At 37.7% G+C, this 7886-nt stretch overlaps 1 pseudogene; it reads left to right on the forward strand.

Moving 5' to 3' along the window:
• LOC100521878 overlaps positions 1-6435 on the forward strand; it is a 37719-nt pseudogene extending 31284 nt beyond the window's left edge.

The following is a 7886-nucleotide window of genomic DNA, read 5'->3' on the forward strand; positions in this document are numbered from 1 at the left end:
GTAGATCCCCAGAACTTATTCATCTTATAACCGGAAGTTTGTATTCTTTAACCAACATCTGTCCATTTCCCCCACCCCTAAGCTATTGGGAACCACCATTCTAATCTCTATTTCTATTAGTTGGGTGCTTTTATCATATAGTATTTATCTTTCTCTCTCTGAGTTACCTCACTTAGCACACTACCCTCAAGGTCTCTCAAGGCTGGACACAATACACCTTACACTGTATGTAAAAATCACCTCAAAATGGTTTGACAACTTGAACTTGGGACTCGAAACTATACAACTCCTAAATATAAACATAGGGGAAAAGCTCTTTCACACTTGTCTTGGCAATGATTTTTGCTTTGGATTTGACACCAAGAGCAAAGGCAACAAAAGCAAAAATAAAAAAGCGGGACTACATCAAACTGAAAAGCTTCTTCTCAGCAAAGAAAACTAACAGCAAAACCAAAGGCAACCTATGGGATGGGAGAAGCTATTTGCAAATTATGTATCTGATACTGGATTAATATCTAAAACATATAATTGTACCACTTGATAGCAAAAAATTAAACAATCTAGGAAGTTTCTATGTGGTGCAGGGTGCTAAGGAGCCAGCGTTGTTGCAGTTGTGGTGCAGGCTGCAACCACAGCACAGGTTTGGCAAAAAAAAAAAAAAATAATAATAATTTAATCAAAAATGACCAGAGAAACAGGATAGACATTTTTCCACAAAAGATGTACAAATGGCCAACACATACATGAAAAGGTGCTCAACATCATTAATCATTATGGAAATACAAATCAAAACCAGAATGAGATATCACCTTATACTTGCTAAAATGACCATCTACAAAAAGACAAAAGTTAGGAGTTCCCTTGTAGTGCAGCGGGTTAGGGATCTGGCAGTGTCACTGCAGCAGCTTGGGTCACTCCTCTGGTGTGGGTTTAATTCCTGGGCCAGGAATTTCCACATGATGAGGGCACAACTGAAAAAAAAAAAAAAAAAAGGGTAGGTTAACAAGTATTGGTGAAGATGTGGAAAAAAGGGAACCCTGGTGCACTATGGATGGGAATGTATACCAGGCAGCCACTGTGGAAAACATTTTGGAGTTTCCTCAGAATATTAAAAATAGAACTGTATGATCTAGCAATCTCTCTTCTGAGTGTATATCCAAAGGAAATGAAACTAAGATCTCAGAGAAATATCTAAACTCCCAAGTTCATTGCAGCATTTTTCCAAGATGGGAAAACCTGAGCTCCCATCCATTATGAATGGATAAAGAGGACATGATATTTTATATATATATATACATATATATAAATATGTATGTATGAATATATGTATGTATGAATATGTGTGTGTGTGTGTATATATATATATATATATATATATATATAATCAGCAAGTATGGTACCTTTAGCTTTGTTTGTCTTTCTCAAGCTTGCTTTAGCTCTGCAGGATCTTTTGTGGTTCCATAAGAATTTTAGAATTACTTTTTCTATGTGAAAAATACCATTGGAATTTTTATAAGGATTGTATTAAATCTGTAGACAGCTTTGGATATTATGGACATTTTAACAATGTTAATCTTCCAATCCATGATCATGAGTATCTTTTCCATTTATTTGTGCCTCCTTCAATTTCTTTCATTATTGTCTTAATAGTTTTCAGTGTACAAATCTTTCACCTCCTTAGTTAAATTAATTCCTAAGTAGTTTATTCTTTTTTATACTATTATAAATGGGTTTGTTTAATTAATTTCTTTTTATGATAAATCACTGTATAGCAGCACAAATGATTTATTTCCTTCCCATTCCCAGATCCTTCCTTATCTGACCAGGGTTTTGGCAGCAGCTGTGCCCTCTAAGGCTGTGTCTCCTTTCTGGTAGCCCCAAATCTGCACAACTATGTCTTACCAGACTCTCCCGACACTCTTTTTTTCTCTGTGCCATTTCAGGCATGAGTACTAATGCCTCTCAACTGAGGTTAGTCTTTGGGGACTTGATATTTGCTTATATGATTCTTTGAACTTTCCCATACCTATGAAAATTGTCCATTCATTATATTATATTAAATTTTACCATTTAGGGGAGGCTTTTCTCTACTTCTGGAAGCATATCTGATACTCTCATTTATCCAACATTTCTTATAAAGAAATCTACAGTATTAGCTTTGCAAATAAAGCAATGATTAGTAGAATACAGGTTTAAAATATTAATTAATAACTGTCACAGAAAGAATATAGAAAGTGCATTTAGTAAGACATTTTTCAAGGGGAGTAGACCCAGAGTCTCCTATTTATACATTCCTCCCCTCCATTTTCAAGGGATCACCTACAACCAGACATTCTAAATTCTGAAACCCTGAGATCAACTTTCCATTTGAATTCTTTCCATCTACATGAACAGCTACTTGTCAAGTCTAGTCATATTTTCTGTGGCAATGCTAGATTTCATGCAGAGCCCCTTGTCCAAGTCTTGACTCTGACTTTCTCTAAACCACAGCATAATTTAAAATTTTCCATTTGCCATTTTAGATTTTTGCATTGTCACTCATAGAAATCCAGGAGCACGCCAGGGTTGGATATAAATTTATAAGTAAACTTCAACATTTCTGCCTACAATTAAGTGTCAGTAACATATTTGTCCTTATCTCTCTTTATCTTTTTACCCTGAAAAGTCTATTTTCATTAACCCCTTGAAATGAGGTCCCCCTTTTAAGCCTAACAACCTTTGAGTAAATCATTCCACATTTATAAGTACAATCCTCAATTCTTGACCAGAAATCATCTTCATCGATTCCTGTATAAAATACAATTCTATACTTAGAATCATAGACTCTAGGATACTTCGGAAAAATTAATGGCAGTTTAGTCTAACCATTAACTTTTTACAGTTTTTGCATTTAATTTGCTTCAATCAGTGTCATTTTTCCCAACCAGCAGAATTGTTTCTTTACCTACAGGTTGCTTACCAGGACTCCCTGTGAAAGAGGCTGCCTTTGAGGGTAGGAATAAAAGGAAGAAGTAGCTAGGACTTGCTACATGCCCCACATGGTGTCACTACTTACAGGTTTCATGTCAAAACTGCTGTGCTTCCCAAAATTAGCCAAAGTTGGGAAATCAGGAGACCAATGTAGAAGTCTGGGGGTAAAATTCAAGGATGTATCCTTAAGGAGTTAAGCACAGGCAAGGAAAAAAGGAGCAGCAAAAAGGGAAATGAAAGATTGTGTGTGCAATGGACAAAATCCTCTATCCTGTATATTACCCTGACATGATTCATAGTCAGAGGGTGGGACTACAAAGGGGCTATCTTTTCATTTAGCTAACCCTAACCCTAACCCACCCTGTTCTGTGTCAGTGCTTCTTTAGAAATGGGAGGGTTTATAGACTGTCACCCCAAAGACATTGGCTGTCAGGAGTCCAGAATGGTCTGAGCAGCCCTTCCAGTGTCTCAATATCCCGTCATTAATGACTGACATAGGCAGGTTGGGAAGAGGAGTGGAGAGAATTGAACAGTTATCTGTGAGGGATTAGAGTTAATTTCCATCAGAGTTTAGCTGAAAAAAGGCAAACTAGCCTTATGAAGGGAAGGAAAGGGGAAAGGGAAAAGGAAAGGGAAGGAGGGAGAGAAGGAAGTGAGGAAGGGAGGAAAGAAGGAAGAAAACAAAATTGGTAACCAGAGCAGAAGCAACTCTGGGAAACTCAAATGTAGGGAGACTGCTGCTTGGGGCACATTTAGCACATCAGATAAAAGGGTTAAAGAGGTAAAATATTTGCCAGATCTGGATATGAAGCTAATATGTTACCAGCTCTGGCCAAAATATAATCAAGATCAGAAGCTAGATGTGGCTGAGCCTACAATTTGAACTATCTCAGTTCTTGGTAGGAGAGAGGTGGACACTCACTATTAAATTAAGGGGCATACAGTGAATAGGATGACTCTTGGTCAATATTCATTTATAACCCAAATGAATACTAGCAATTTAATCATTTAATCATAGTGTGAATTCTCACTAATTTTCAGTGACTTAAAAAAACACACCCTTAAAGGGACTTTTCATTCTTCCTATATTTCACTTGTGTTTCACTGTTTTGTCTTTGGGCATATCAAGCTTGAGAATCCCCAAATGTTTCTCTTTGGAAAGAATTTGAGTGGCTCTGGACGGATGGGAAATGGACCATCTGGTGTTATTACTGCATGCAATGTTAAGTCTAGATAACATAAAGGTGATTGGCCAACTGCCCAGAAAATACCACCGATTCTCTGGATTTACTGATTTTTTTTGAAGAACTACTCTTCATCATTAGAACTTTTTTTTTTTTTTTTTTTTTTACTTTTTAGGGCCACATCCACAGAATATGGAGGTTCCCAGGCTAGGGGTCTAATTGGAGCTATAGCTGCTAGCCTATGCCACAGCCGCTGACCTACACCACAGACACAGCATTGCCAGATCCGCGCTGAGATTGCAACCTACACCACAGCTCACAGCAACACCGGATCCCCAATTCACTGTGCGAGGCCAGGGATTGAATCTGCATCCTCATAGATACTAACTAGTCAGATTCATTTCCGCTGCACCACAACAGAAACTCCCTGGAACTTATTTTCAAGCAGAACACTGTTCTGATTTGCTCTGAAGAAGTAAAACGAATTTAAAAGGATGAGAGGGCAAGACTTTAAAATGTAGTATTTGGCTTTTTGCTTCGTGTCTAACCTTTTAGTTTCCTAGAACTGTTAAAAGTAACCAACCGTGGGACCCTAGGAGGATCAGACCTTCTGGAATGATTTGAACATTATAACATTGAGTGAATATGGTATATCTTTTTTTTTTTATTTGTTATGTGTATTTTCCAAACAAGGAGATTCCTTTTGCAAGACTGTCTTGGTGGAATTCCAACTAGATGCTATAATATACTAGAGAAAAAATTTTTCCTCTAGTTTCTTACCTGATAAGTCCTCAGGGGGTAGGTATAAAAAAATAAAAAGCTACAACTACAACAAAAAAAGTCTAATGATTCTAGAAAGGGTGTCACTAATGGGACTACTGTTTGTCAAGTCACCTTTGAAGAAATGTTTCCACAGTGCCCTGTAGGCACTTCGTGCCTTGAGAGAAATAGATCTTCTGACCCTAACACATTGTTGAACCTGGTATTTAAGAGATCACCTAAGTAGGATCCCAAATAGAAGACTTATCTGAGGATTTGTGGACAGAGACCCTAACTTTATGTCCATTTACTTTGCTGAATACCTAATATAGAGCTTGACACTGAGCAATAATTACAAGAACAAATGAACAGACTATTTTCTTGTCTGACCCTCTCTCTCTCCCCAGCTCTCTTTTTTCTCTTTTACTTCTCTTATTTAATAAACTCATTTTAAAAAATTTTATCGTCATGGAGTTCCCATTGTGGCGCAGCGGAAACAAATCTGACTAGGAACCATGAGGTTACCAGTTTGATCCCTGGCCTTGCTCATGGGGTTAAGGATCCGGCGTTGCCATGAGCTGTGGTATAGGTTGCAGATGCAGCTCAGATCTGACATTGCTGTGGCTGTGGTGTAGGCAAGCAGCTGTAGCTCCAATTCAACCCCTAGCCTGGGAACTTCCATATGTCACGGGTGCGGCCATAAAAAGCAAAAAAAAAAATAATAATAATAATTATCATCATTTCTTTGTCTTGGTCTTTCTCCTGATAAATAATATGGTTCCAGATTTCCTAGGTGTGACACCCATTTTCTCTGTGTATGCTTCATCACCTGTGTATGTTTGACACACATATAGCACCCATAAGTAATATCTCCCTGGGTATGACAAGGTCCCAAGCATACTTTTTACTTCCCATGTTCCTTGTAGCTTATTCCCTTCAACACTTAAAAATTAATATGCCAGGAACCACCTTATCTAGATTCATGGTTCCTAAGGAAGATTTAGTTTTTATGATATAATCAATTGAAGATGCTAAATTAGGGCTTATTTTCTGAAAATTGTCTTTTTTATGACATAACTTCATCAACTGAGGCTGAGTGAATATGACTGAGGCCATCTTTGATATTCAGTGCCATTCACTGCAGTTGTCTCCTAGGGTAGAACATGAAATGAGAAGCCAGCAGCTGTTAATGGCCAACAATCTATGTCTGGGCATCTGCTATAGACTAAATATTCATGTCCATCCATGATTCACATGTTAAATCCTAAAGCCCAGTGTGATAGTATTTGGAGGTGGGGCAATTGAGAACTAAGTTTTGAGAGTAGATCCCTCGTAAGTGAAATTAGTGCCCTTAAAAAAAGAGAACCCAGAGATCTTCTTTTCCTTTAGGGTATGGGAGGCTACAGTGAGAGGACTGCCATCTGTGAACCTGAAAGTGGGCTCCCATTAGACTGAATCTGCCAGCACCTTGATCTTGACATCCTAGTCTTCAGAACTGTGAGAAATAAATTTCTGTTATTTATAAGCCAGTCACTCTGTGATATTTTTGTTATTGCAGCCTGAAAAGAGTAAGATAGAATGCTTAATAATTTTTCTAATGTTTCAGCCTAAATCATATATGTGTTGGGAGTGTGTGGTTTATGTTGATGTGGTGAGTTGCCGCAATCACAAAGCAAACTTTTCCCTTTTGACAGGTTCCTTAATCTCAACAGAGGTAAATTCAAATGCTGTTCCAGAAATGGCTGTAACTGGCTATGGGCTACAAATAACAGATAAAGTAGGGGTTGGAAAAAGAGATGTTTGATACAAAATTACCTTTACTCTGAGTCATTTTCAGAGGGGAAATCGTATTCCCTTAAGATTGAATTACAAATTCAGCCTTTTTTTTTTTTTTTTTTTTTTTTTGTCTTTTTAGGGCCGAACCTGCAGCATATGGAGGTTCCCAGGCTAGGGATCAAATCAGAGCTGTAGCCACTGGCCTACGCCAGAGCCACAGCAACTCGGGATCTGAGCCGAGTTTGCGACCTACACCACGGCAATGCTGGATCCTTAACCTGCCGAGCAAGGCCAGGGATGGAACACAGCCTCATGGCTCATGAGCCATGACGGGAACTCCCAAATTCAGCCTTCCTAATCGTGTATATGGGTGACCTAGTATGGGTTTCACTCTTTTCTAATTTTTTTTATTATCTATTAATCCCAGAAGATCAGAAGCAGTCTTAACATCCATTTCTTTTTCCATACAGAAGGCTTTAATATATACTTCATGTAATATAGCTGAGAAGAAAAACAGTTGCCTTCTTTCAAGTGAATGGGCTTCCCTCAAATTTTTTTTCATTTTTAGAAAGATTATTTATGTCTTTGATCTTGGATGGTTCACATCCATACATTATTTTCTCCATTATTCGCATTATGTACACATATGACTTCAAGCAATTCATTTTGTCAAAGAAGATGTGTCACAAATGTCTTCAACTTGTCAACATGCTCAGCAGCTGACTCTACTTATTGGAAGCAGTACTTTCAAATTTGTGAACAAAACCAAAGTCACAATTACTCTAGAAAAATATTCTTATTTCCATGCATTAAAGAAGTATTTCTTGAATGCCCATTCTACACAGTACTGTATGTAAGTGATAATTCTTTTATTATGTTTGGGTGTATGATGACAGATTAATTATTGGCTTTTTATTTTCCTACAGAAGAATACCAAGAAATATTTGTCATCATTATTAGCTACAAAAGCATAGATAGGGAGGTAGTTGTGGAATCTATCGTTCCTGTTAAAATTGCAAGTAAATATTTGTCCTTTTGTTTGGAGCAGTAGGCAGTTGTACTTCATTATCCATGGTCATTCTCTGACTGAACCCCATTTTCTTTTTTTTGTTTGTTTCTTTGTTTTTTTGTCTTTTTGCCATTTCTAGGGCCGCTCCCATGGCATATGGAGATTCCCAGGCTAGGGGTCGAATCAGA

This window comes from Sus scrofa, chromosome X (assembly GCF_000003025.6).
Source record: "Sus scrofa isolate TJ Tabasco breed Duroc chromosome X, Sscrofa11.1, whole genome shotgun sequence".
NCBI classification, from domain to species: Eukaryota; Metazoa; Chordata; class Mammalia; order Artiodactyla; family Suidae; genus Sus; species Sus scrofa.